The 12,576-nt window shown below is 40.6% G+C and overlaps 1 protein-coding gene and 1 pseudogene across 1 annotated transcript in view; both read left to right on the top strand.

The window, feature by feature from the left end:
* Window positions 1-211: 211 nt before the first annotated feature.
* Cdh20 (cadherin 20) overlaps window positions 212-12,576 on the top strand; it is a 255,653-nt gene continuing 243,288 nt past the window's right edge. The window contains exon 1 of the mRNA XM_005348282.3: window positions 212-340. The gene's annotated coding sequence lies outside the window, so the exon portion shown is untranslated. The remainder of the gene's footprint in view (window positions 341-12,576) is intronic.
* On the top strand, window positions 9,506-10,936 carry LOC101995515 (annotated as a pseudogene).

Raw genomic sequence — 12,576 nt, forward strand, 5'->3', positions numbered from 1 at the left:
CGGACCGCGCGCGGGGCTCCGGGGCCTGTGACCAGGAGGACCAAGCGGTTCTTCTCACTCTCCCTGCGGAGAGCTGGAACCTCGGACATCAGCGGGTTTGCAGTGCTTGTCACCAGCTCTCAACTCCTAGCGATCGCGCGGAGACTTTGGAAACATCCGAAGGCAGCAGAGCTGTGACACTTTTGACTTGGGGGGAAGGGGGGTGGGGTGGGGGCAGCGACGCTAGCTGGGGCGAGAGACTTGGGATAACACGTTCGCCCAAAGAGGAAGGCAGCGATGTGAACTGGACATCCGCCACGGAGGAGTCTCAACCTCTCCGGGGAGTCTCCGGCTGTGTCAGGTAAATCAGAGGGCTGGGGTTGTTGGTTCCTGCGCGTCTGTCCCCACACACCGGAGGTCACTCTGGAAAAGCCACGAGCACACCGCGCGTTTCGGTTCCGCGCCGCACCTTCTCCTCCTCTACTATCCGCTGTCGGGGGGGGGGGGGGATACGAGGGGTACTCCCTGCCGGACTGAGCTCCACTTTCTGGGACTTTGGGGGAAAGGGATGAAAAGGGGATCGCCTCAGCTAGGGTACTGGCCTGGGATTCAGAAAACCACTGCGCAGCTAGACAGCGGGTCAGGTAGACTGTGCTGTACGCTGGGTACCCGGAGTGTGCGCACCAAGTGGCTGTGAAAAGGGGAGCGCGGGGTACAGGCGCTTGACCCAGGCCCTTCGCTTCTTTCACAGTCAGTGGCATCTCCCTCATATTGCCAAAAGAGAGGCTGCTTGAGTCTCCAAGGAGGTAGCTGTGCCTGGAGCAGAGCATCGGAGCCTGAGGCTTTGGGGAGGTGCAAGCACCTACCGACCGATCGTGGCTCTGGGGTGCGAGGCATCCCCGCACCAGAGCTTGGCGGTGGGAGGAGAATGTGGTGGTGACTCTAGTCTCTGCCACCTGCCGGACATCACCAACTCCCCGGATTTCTTGTCTTCCAGTCCTAGCACTCCCTAGGAAAGCTCTGAATTGCGCGCCGGTGGTTTGAGCTCTGCTTGTCTGGTGGTGATGTTTGGATAGAACCGGGAGGTGAGGGGGGCGAGTGGAGGGGGTCAGATAAGGTGAAACGTTCAGATCTGCAAAGAAAACGCCTCCGCAAAGCTTCGACCTGTCTTAGGCAATAAGGCAGACTGAGCTGGCCTGAACGCTGTGGCAGCTGGAATGTGGAGGGCAGCTTCAAGGCAATGCCACAGTCCTTTCCGAGCTGAACCTAGCTAAGCAGGGAGGAAGTGAAGCACAGGAAAGCAGAGGAGTTCGATGCTGAGTAGATTCAGAGTTTACTGTGGAATTGCAATGATTATTATTAAGACCGTTTTTTGTTTTCATTTGGTTTGGTTTTTTTGTTTTGTTTTGTTTTGTTTTTAACTGGCATGGACGTCAGAAGGACTGGGGGGGGGGGTTTAAACACTATAATAGCATGGAAATTGAGTCTGCAGCCGCTGTCCCCCACTTAATGTACCCAGACTTCCTCTGGTCTCTGAGCTGTCTACATCGAAGGAAAGAATTTTGGTGTCAGGGATCTGGCCGAGGACTGAGTCTAGCTGAGAGCGGAACAACAGAACTCCTGCTTGCACTTGCTCACTGCCTTCCTAAGCACTTGCCTTCCTGTCTCTTACGATGGAGGTAGAGCCTTCGCCGACCCTGCACTTGGCCCAGCTTTCCCCTCTGTTTCTACAGCATGGGTTTGTCGCTTGCCTGCAGTTGCATGACCCCTTCAGTCTTGAGAGTACGCTCCCTAGTAGGGGCAACCTTCCCTTTAGACACAGGAAGAAGCCTCAAGGACACATGAGGATGGTTGCTCCCCTCTTGGCTTAGCCCTTGATCACATCCGTTCCAGGGTGCAGTCTTGGCCCTGCTGATGAAGCAGAAAACAAGGCAGGAGTGAGGGAGAAACAGCCTGGCAGTTACTGAGCGCAGGAGATGAGGTCAAACCTCAGAGCTGGCCGCATCCTTTCCTGCCAGAGAAGAGAGACAAATGAAGCCAGAATGGGACACCAACGATACACTCAAACCTTAGAGTCTGTGGTGCTTATGGTCACTGACTTTGGTGTGACCTTTCCTGTGCTTCTGATTTGCCAATGCACTTAGCAGCCTTTCCTGATAGGACTGTTCTCATAGCATGGTCCAACTTTGATTTTTGGGGAGAGTGGGGTAGGGGGGGCTGTCAAGACAGGGTTTCTAACTTTGAATTTTAAAAAGTACTGTGAGCATACTGAGAAAGGACAGTCTATGAAGCACACAGTCTTAATGTTCTGTGAAAAGCTTGCTACCTCGCAGGTTAAGGAGGTACATTTTTAGCATGTGTGCCATGTGGCAATGTGACATTAAAATGGGAAAGCAAAGTACAATCATAAAAATGACTTAGCATTCTTGACATTCTTGTGCATACCTGTGGGAAAATATCTTTAATTTGGAGAGAGTTGTTGAGGGAATTTAATCAATATTTGTACTACTGAACCACCCCCTTCTACCTTTCTCTTCTGGGAAATTTTATGAGCCAGTTCTCTCCAGAGCGTATTACTGTTGTAAGTGCTGGGGGTTGAGAGGAGAAACTGAGGATTCTTAAGAGAAGTCAGTTAGGGTTTCAAGACTGGATGGGGGAAAAGATGCAAAGTCTTTAGAGAGCAGTTAAGAGTTCTGGAGTGATCAGTGGAGCAGCACAGGGCTAAGGAGCCAGCATTGGTTGTCTGTGTTCTCAGATTTCAGGAGACTCTGTCAGATGGTGTGAGGTATCTAAGCAAGGCCCTTTGGCCACCTCTATCAGGAGACTTTAAATGACAGTAGTGTCTGCTCCTGACCTTTGCTCCGGAAGGACTTCTCTCTTTCTTACAGAGGATTCAGCAGTCTGCTTTCAGACCCTGGGGTGTTTCTCAATTTTCCTCCAGTTCTGGAGCTTCTCAGTCTACAGCTGTCGGTGGATTTAAATCAATAGCTGGACTTCATCAAGAGAACCACTGAGAATCATTTATGTCTTTCCCTGGTGTCGAAGTTATAGAAAGACTGCCTTGATTGCTCTCTACCCATAAACCAATTCTTACATTTTCACCCTCATAGTGGTGGGTACTGTTGGCTTAAGCATTTTATTTATTTGTTTGTTTACTTACTTACTTATTTATTTATTTATTTATTTATTTATTTATTTATTTATTTATTTATTTATTTATGTGTTTGTACAATTTTGGACTTTAAATGTGGTTTGTCTAATACTAGTCTATGGAAGGAGGGAAAATGTAAAGAGATACGGAAGGAAGAGCTGCTGGTTAGGACATAAATCAGTCTGAATATGTCGGGGGGGTGAGAATAGGTCTTTTCACTCTTAAAAAAGTAGAAGAAGTCCACTTTGGAAGAAAAGGAAGTCTGATTGTTGGCAGCGCAGCCTGAAACTCAGGCAGCTGATGCTGAGAGGAGCCAAAGGGCGGTTCTTCTTAGTTTAGAGACAGCAGGACGGCCTCTGCCAAAGAGGGCTGTAAACACAGGATAAAGATTTCATTGTGAGGTGATGTGACTAGAATATTACAGCTGACTGTTCATTCCGACCTGCAACGCTGCGATCAGGGTTGCAAAGCAACAGAAATAAGAGCAATTGGGGACATAAGAAAGTGGCATTTACTCTGCTCATTTGCTCTTCTCTTTTCCTGTTGGTGGCACTTCCAAAAAATCATAGTTAAGGTTTCAGGGGACGAGAAATCTTGGAAGAGCAGAGAGCCAAGATGTGCCCTTCTGCTCCTTCTATTTTGACTGGGGACAAGATTTTTCATGTTTTAAAACCAACATGTAAAGCTATTGTATCAATGCTTGTGCTCAATAACTAGTATTAGCTAGTAAGATATTAGGAGTTACTTCCATTGTTTCAATCAAAATATGTACAAATGTTGCCAGACTCTTGTTCTTCTCCAACACTTTTTTTTTTCCACAGAGATTTGAAGTTCAAGGAGAAAAATTTCTATTCTTGCCATTTATTAATTTTCTTTTCGAAATAAATTGTGCACAGTGACTAAAACTTCACATGCATTGAAGACATCCCCTCCTTTCTATTTCCCCCTGCAATTTAGAGGCAAAAAATGCATTTTTAATGACCAAGGTGGTTAAAGCAATAGAGTATCTGTAGTTGTTAGAGGCAACATACTGTGACATAGTATTATTTACTAAAATATGGGACTGTTATCAGTTCCATATGAAAAGACAGATGTTAGGATCACAGATGGCAGGAGACCCATGGTGGTCAAGACATGCAACTGGAGACTTGTGTATTCACCAGATTGTACTTCCACAATACTAATATTGGCATAGAATATGGATCGAAGTTGCTTCTGCTTGAATTTAAAATGGACTATCTTTAAGTGTCAATGTTAAGTATAATTGTTCTGGGAATAAAAAGCACAGTTATAGAGAAAGCATAATGAAATAAGATAAGGTCATGCAATCTCGTGGAGAGAAATACTCAATTTCTCCAAGATATTCATCTTGTCTCTCTTTTTAAGGAGGATGACAGTATCTTTACTAACCTTTGCATTTCTTACACACTATGAATCAAAAGGTAGCACAAAGGCAGAACACTTGCTGAATGTTACAAAATGTAAATGGTTCAAAATATGGAACTATCTAGCTCTCAGCAGGAAAAAAAATTGAACTTCACAAAATGCACTTTCTACAGCAATTAAAAATAGAAAGTCACATTGCCATGTTAACTTATGGCAACAACCCATTTTAAAGAGAAATTTAGTCTTTTCACATTTAATTGCTATTTGTAGCTTGCTAAATAGTTTTCCAGAATAATCCACCCATCTCTTCTTAACCAAGATGGTCTAGTTGAGAACATTCCTAATTACACATAGACTGATAATTTTAGAACCCTGGGAACACTCTACTTAAAGCATTGCTTAATACAACACAAAATGAAAATGGCCCAACTCCCTTAAAAGACTGTCTAAATGTTTAAGAGATCATACATTAGAGGGCAATTGGTTTGGAAGTACATCAATGCACAGAGAAAGAATATAGAAGCTACAAACCTTGGTTGCTTTTTAAAATAAATAAAGCTTCAATAATTCCACTTATCTTTCCAAAAGACATAAACACTGTTCAGGTAAAGTCCCTCACTAAAGCATTCATGTCAACAGTATACACAGGGGTTGCAAGAAGGCTCTGTTGATAATGATGCTTGCTACCAAGCCTGATGATCTAAGTTTGATCCTTGGCCCACATGGTTGAAAGTAAGAACTGTCTTCTGAAAGTTATCTCCTGATCTCCATATACACATGCCGGGTCATGTGAGTACACACACAGAGACAAACATATATGAACACCAAATACATGAACAGAATATAGTAAAAACATACTTGAAATTCCTGGAATGACAGTTTTTATATTGTTTGTTTGTTTGTTTGTTTCAAAAATTGTTAGGACAGTTTGACAATCTGAATTTAGAACATATGCAGATGAATACAGTTATCTCCTAAGAAAAAAGAGACATCTATTATAAGAGAGATTACAGTTTTAGTTCCTAGATCTTCCTTCATATATAACTAGAATTTTACTTTTTGACTTCTAGAATATTCTTTTTTATTTTCTGCTTTTGATTTTGTTTTTGAGGCAGTGTTTCTTTGTGTATCCTTGGCTTTTCTAGAGCTATCTCTGTAGACTAGGCTGACCTCAAACTCACAGCGATTCACCTGTTTCTACATCCCAAGATTGAGACAATGTTTTATCTTATGTACTTGTTCAGGTACTATGAAAATACTCTACCACTGAGATTCAGTCCCAGCTCTCAAAATTTTTAGATAATTTAAAAAGCTAAATAATATTTAAGAAAATTAGCAGGACATTATAACACATGTAGGAAGAGTAACACACATACTCAAGAGGAAGAAAATGAACATCCCCATCATCTCCCACAGTTACCTACCTTCCTATTGGCAGAGCAGCCACCATTTACTCCTTGATGCTCTAAGTTACCATCCCAGAATTCTCCTGTTCTCCTTGCCCCACCTCTACTTCCTGCCTAGTCACCCCACCTATACTTCCTGCCTGGCTACTGGCCAATCAGCATTCATTTAAAATACAAGTGACAGGGCACAGACCATTGTCCCACAGCAAGTAATGTTTCTTTGAAGTCTAGACTTTTAGTTTTGACTTTTTTTTATAAAGTAAGTAAAATTAAATCAATGGCATGTTCAAGTTAGATGTATTTACTATACTTAAAGCCAGATTCCAAAACTGTCATGTTATTTTTTTAAACAGGAAAGATGTGTACACAAATAACTGTAATAACCATTGCTGATATTCTAGTGTGGACATGGAGTAGACAAGAGAGTAGAAAAGCTTCAACTTAAAGATTTTGATATTTTTAATTGTAGCTTGGCTACTGAATGTGCTTATATCCAAATAGGCTGTTCGAAATGTTCAATATTTCTCTGTAATAAAGGAGATGCGATCGCTTGATCGTTTTCCAGTTGTCAAGCACCTACTTTCTAAGCAGTGAGTCCTAATCAGACCATATTCACTAAATTACTACATGTTCTTCTCTGTATCAAGTAATCGAAGGGCAATTAATAAATGATCATCTCCTTCTGTGGCAAGGGCTACATCTGGTGGTCACATAGCTTTTGTGACACATGGCCAGTTTTCAGGCTCAGCTACAAAACTTCAGCCGTGCTTGTAACATCTGTGAGCACCAGGGAAACTGCAGGCTTCCCACTCATGTGATGTCATTGTGGCCATGCCCTTCTGAACACCTGTTCTGGCACATGCCTTATGGTAAGATAAGCTGCCTTAGCTATCCATCCTAAGTGTGAAAAACAGGTGTATCTGAGAACTAAAATGTTCTAAGTAAATTGTATCTCATGTTTCTAAGGTCTGGCCTCATTTAAATGTTGGATGAGCAAGGTGGCTTTGGTATTTTCCAGAGAACAGTACATAGTGTAATATGTTGGTATAATTGGGATCCAGCAGTCAGGAGAAAGTCCAGTAGAATTAGCATGGAGATTTAATTCCCCATTGCTTCCAGAGAAGGTTGTTACTGGGCTGTGGTCAAAGCACAGAAAGATATGTGGTACAGCTCACTTACTCTGTGCTAAGGATCTTTGTGCAAACCAAATTTTGATTTCTACTTCATACCAATAATTTAAAAGATAGTTTATTAAATACAGCTTGTGTAATTTTTGGATAGTCATTTTCAGTGTACCCAAGACTAGACATTTTGGATACATTTATTTAAAATCTGTGAATAAAATAATTGATATAGCTCTCTAAAAGAAGAGTGTATTTTATAGCATAGCCATGATAAAGTCAATGTCTAGGAAATGTCTGTCAAGTCCAAATAGAGAGTCAAATTGTATTTACTACAAATGGTAGATTTGCCTGTCATAACATGTTTATAAACCAACAGATATAATTTCATTCAATAATTTTATGATGAATTGGCTAAAGGAATTTCACTTAAAAGACACTTTATCTAAATTTGTAAAGGTTTTTTATTTATGTAATTTTTCTTTTGATCATGTTTTCTTTTCCCCCAGAACCTCCCACATTCTCTTTATTTCTCTACTCACCCAAATTCATGTCCAAAATTTCTCAAAATCAAAACAAAAGATAAAATAAAAATAAACAAACAGAAGGGAAACAAACAAACAAACAAAAATAGTAAGACAAAACAAATCTAAAAAAAGTCCACAAGAATACTATGGCGTGTGTTTGTGTTGTCCATCTATTCCTGGGCATGGAGCTTTTCCCTGGGATGTGCTGACATATCTTGTGACACTTTGCTGAAAAAAACTGATTTTCCTTTCCCCAGCAGGTATAAATGGCAGGTAGATTCTTGGTTAAGACTGGGTCTTTGCCTCCACTTCCGCTTGGCAGTGCTGGGATTTTGTCTGGCTCCAACATTTGCAGGCCCTGTGCATACTCCCACGGTCTCTGTGAGCTCAAGTGTGCACCAGTCCTACAGCATCTGGAAGACACCATTTCTTTGGAGTCATCCATCCCCTCTAGCTCATACATCTTCCTACCTCTTCTTTAGCTTGATCCCTGAGGCTCGAAGGTGAAGGCATCTGTTTATAACTGAGTGTTTCAAAGTCTCTCAGTCTCTGTACATTGTCCAGTTGTGAGTATCTGTGTTAATTATCATCTACCACAAGAAGAAACCTGATGAAGTATGAGTGATGCACTTATCTATGGGTAGAACATTATGTCATTACGGTTTATTTTATTGCTATGTCCCTTCAGGGGAATAATAGTGGTTGGTTTGCTCCTAGGCTTGGAACTATGTAGTCTTAGGTTCTTGTCTACTTTAACAGTGTCAGGTATTGTTCCATCTCATGAGTGGGCCTTAAATCCAGTTTTACAAAATGGTTGATTACTTCCATAATGCTTGTGCCAATATTGCACTATTGTATATGTCACAGGCAGGTGTCGGTTGTAGGTCACAGAGTTTGTAGCTGGGAGATATTGATACTGTTGGGTAACTTCCAATACCATGAATTCTAGAAAGGAGGGCTGAAGGTTCAAGGTGGTCACCAGCTACAGTTTTTCATGTTCAATTACAATCAGTGACAAAGTATTGCTATTGAAATTTGGAAGGTTCCTTTCCTATCAGTCTGCTAATATTATCAAAACAAAAAACAGTCTTTGTATCTAAGGAAATCTTAGACCTGTTTAAGACCTATGGAAAGATCAAGTGAAACCAATGGATGCTACAGAAAATTCTTTGCCTATTCCATACTCAAGTTTCTACATTTTCTTATATTTTTGCCTGTCTAGATACTGTAGATTGGGTGACTAATAGACAGCAGGGATTTAGTTCTCACAGATGTTGGAAACTGGAAGTCTGAAATCAGGATACTTGGAATATCACATTCTTCTGAGAGTGCAAACTGCCATCTTCTTCTGGTATTCCCACATTACAGAAACAAACTCTTTTCAGGTGCTCTTATATAAGAGAACTAATCCCACCCAGAAGAGTCCCACCTTTGTGATACAATTACCTCCCAAGACTTCTCTTCTTCATACCATCATATGGTGGTTTGGGATTTCAGCTTGGGAATCCTAAGGTTCAGAAACATTTGGCCTATTAACTTATCCCAGCAGATTCAAGCTTTCTGCTTTGTAAACCCTTGAGTTGCTATAGCAGACGTTTTATTTGGAGTACAGATTTGCACAGTCAACAGCATTACATCAGAACAAGTATTCCAGTTGAAAGTCTGAATCATGTAGCCTTCAGGGGGCACTGAAGAAGAACGCACTAAGAATTCACATCTTTGAGCATACTTTCTACAAATTGGCAAGAACTCCCAAGAATATTCATCTTGGAAATAAAGATTAAGTAACATTATAATCATGAAATTCTATGTAAAGCAAATGACATCTGGTGACCAAGTACATCTCTATTGATATTCTAGCTTGAAGCATTTTAGTTGCCTTACCTTTATCTTAGCCTACTTGCTCAGCTACAGACTATTGTAATATTTACTTCAGTCTAAAAATGTGAGTCATATTCATATTTGGAAATAAAAACCTTGAGTGATCATAAAAAATTTTTTTTCTATTTGGCAGTTCAGCATCTCATCTTGGTGGAATATTTCAACAAGTTAGGCACAGAGAACATCATGACATTTCTGGAGTTATCTGACATTGGGTGGTCAAATTCCACATGAATGATTCTCTATCTAGCTATCTGTAATCTATCTATCTATCTATCTATCTATCTATCTATCTATCTATCAATCTATCTATCTATCATCTACCTACCTACTCATCTATCTACCTGTGTGTGTGTGGTTTTCCAAGAAGGGTTTCTCTGTGGAACGTCTTGGTTGTCCTAGAATTTACTCTGTAGATCAAATTGGCATCAAACTCACTGAGATCTACCTGCCTCTGCCTCCCAAGGGCTGGGATTAAAAACATATACCACCATTAGTTGTTTCTTTAAACACACACACATACACACATACACAAATAAATAACATGAGAGAGTTATACACTTCTTGGGTACTTCTAAATATTTACTCATGTCAATTAAATGTATACTAACAAGCAAGAAAGAAAATACAGTAACCAAAATCATTATATAATTATTCCACTACCTCTGGCCTAGATGCTGTGTTTAGAATTTCCCATAAATTCCACATTGTCTTTTCTGTCCACGTTACTGTTAGTATCATACTACACATGCCGAAACAAATACTCAAGCATCAATGAAGGCAGGTTTCCAACTTAAGACTCAAGGTCCAACATAATCTAATAACTCAATCACATTGCCTCCTTATAATAAGAATTCTCAGAACCCCATCACTACTGATATTGTACCCCACTGATTTGCCTGGGAGAGTACCTTCTACATTGGAGAACATATAACAACATACCTGCCTACATGCTAATACTACCACTTGGGACAATCAAAACTCTCTCCAGTCCTGTGTCCTGAGTTTGTGAATGGCGTCACTGAGAGCCTAAGTGGCTGCGTGGAATTTAGGGGTTTGGTGTGATGTCTATGAGACAATGGCCAAGAACAAATTAAAAGGACAGAAGTCCAGGAATGTATTTCATATAGTCAGCCAAAAAACCTTCAAGGCTAAAAACAAGGCAAAACCAGTTACTACTAATCTTAAGAAGATAAACATTATGAATGATGAAAAAGTCAACAGAATGAACAGAGCTTTTGTAAATATACAGAAAGAACTAGCAAGCTTTTTAAAAAGCCTTTCTCTGAAATTTGTGCAGAAGGAGCTGAAGCACCATGAAAATGAATCAGCTAATGTTGATGAAGCAACCAGACTAATGGCTCAATTGTAACACAGTGACACTCCCCCAAAGATCAATAAATTGAATGCTTTATACAAAAAAAAAAAAAAAAAGCTGTCTCCAACCTTTGCCAAATGTCCCAAAGGATCAGACTAGCACCGGCTGAGAACTACTCCATGCTTGTATATTAAAGAATATATTTCAAGTTGAAGTTTTTAAATACTAAATAATTTTGTACATATTATATATTTGTAAAAAAATTAGATAAGCTGTTCGGGGACAATAATGAAGTAAGTCAATGTGTCTTTATCAAAACCAAGCCTTTCCCACTAAGTTCATTGTGGGGGGGGGCAAGTTGACTGGGACATTGCTAGGACTGCTTCAGTCTAACAACAATGACTAGAACAGTTGAAAAAAAATGAGTCACAGTTTCCTCCAAACCAATTAGTAGATGATCTATTAGAATGTTCTAGAAGAACAACTTTGCATTTACTTAGGGTGATATCTGCCTCAATGCTGCTGAACACTTTTTTTTTTCCCATGCTAGTGATAGAACCCAGGATCTATGATGCTAGGTGAACATTTTACTTCTGATTTCCAGCCCTGTGTCTTGGGCTTTTTGAACCAGAGTCTCAGCATTTCAGCTTTAGGTAGCCTTAAAATTCACAATCCTCCTGTCTCTGCTTTGCAAATCCTGAGAGTATATTCATAGTATACCACATTTATCAATAAATTATTTATTTTTGGATATAATACTGAAAAGAAAACCAAGGACCCTGTGTGTTATATCACGCCCTTTCCAAACAGTCCCAAGCCTGGATGGAATCCAGGATCTCAAGCATTCTAGGTAAGTGCCGCACCACTGAACTATACTGCCAGTCCATAGCAATAAATAGCTCTTCAAGGAATCAATGAAATCTTGGTGGCCATGTATCAGGGTGTGGCTCCTCTATTGAAGGCATATTACATTTTGCTTTATCTAGTATTATGTTTGCACATATTATTGTATGTCAATCACAGTTATAAATTCCGTGGAATATGTAATTCCATGAAGGAAAATATACTAGATGAAGACATAGGATCCAAGAGGCATGTGTCAGCCTTAACAACCACCTGACGGGGAGGAAAGCAAACTGCATGGAAGCTAAGGGTACATGAGGCTCACTCAGCTGGAGAGCTAATATTCATGCTTAAGCCACCAGACACCTGCTTATTCCGCATTTTCAAGCATGAGCAACCCTGCTCTGATTTTGATCAAGGTGCACTTGATACGATCTCTTCCACCCTTCACTTTCTCCTTAAGTCATAGTTATGGAAACAGGCACTGGAAAGAGCCCTATCACATGTTTTCACATGAGAAATGATTGAAGGTCTTCAAATAGAAAACCTGACATACACCAGACTAAAAGGAACCAAAATAGGCACCTTCAAGTATAGGAGATATCTTCATTTAAAAAAGAAAATCAATTTATTCTGCATCACCTTGCAGGCCTGATCAGGGTCAGTGAACAGAAAACGCGTGGAAGCATATTTTATCTCAGCACAGTGATGAACTTGCTAATGAGAAATGGTTCTGCAGTAGAGTGGAGAGGTGGCAGCAGCAAGGGCCCCTAAGAGTACAAACATCAGGAAGTGGGATGGGTCAGAAATTTCCAAGGCAATTTCTAGCACTCGGTGTGTCTGAAGAAGTTTTACCTTGGAAGAGGCTATTAGTGTCCTTGCAATCTACTTTAATAATTTTATTAAGAAAAACAAGATCTATTATTTTCCCCAGCCTACACATTCAGTTATTGGGGTAAGTGTA

Source organism: Microtus ochrogaster, chromosome 6 (assembly GCF_000317375.1).
Source record: "Microtus ochrogaster isolate Prairie Vole_2 chromosome 6, MicOch1.0, whole genome shotgun sequence".
In the NCBI taxonomy this organism is placed as follows: domain Eukaryota; kingdom Metazoa; phylum Chordata; class Mammalia; order Rodentia; family Cricetidae; genus Microtus; species Microtus ochrogaster.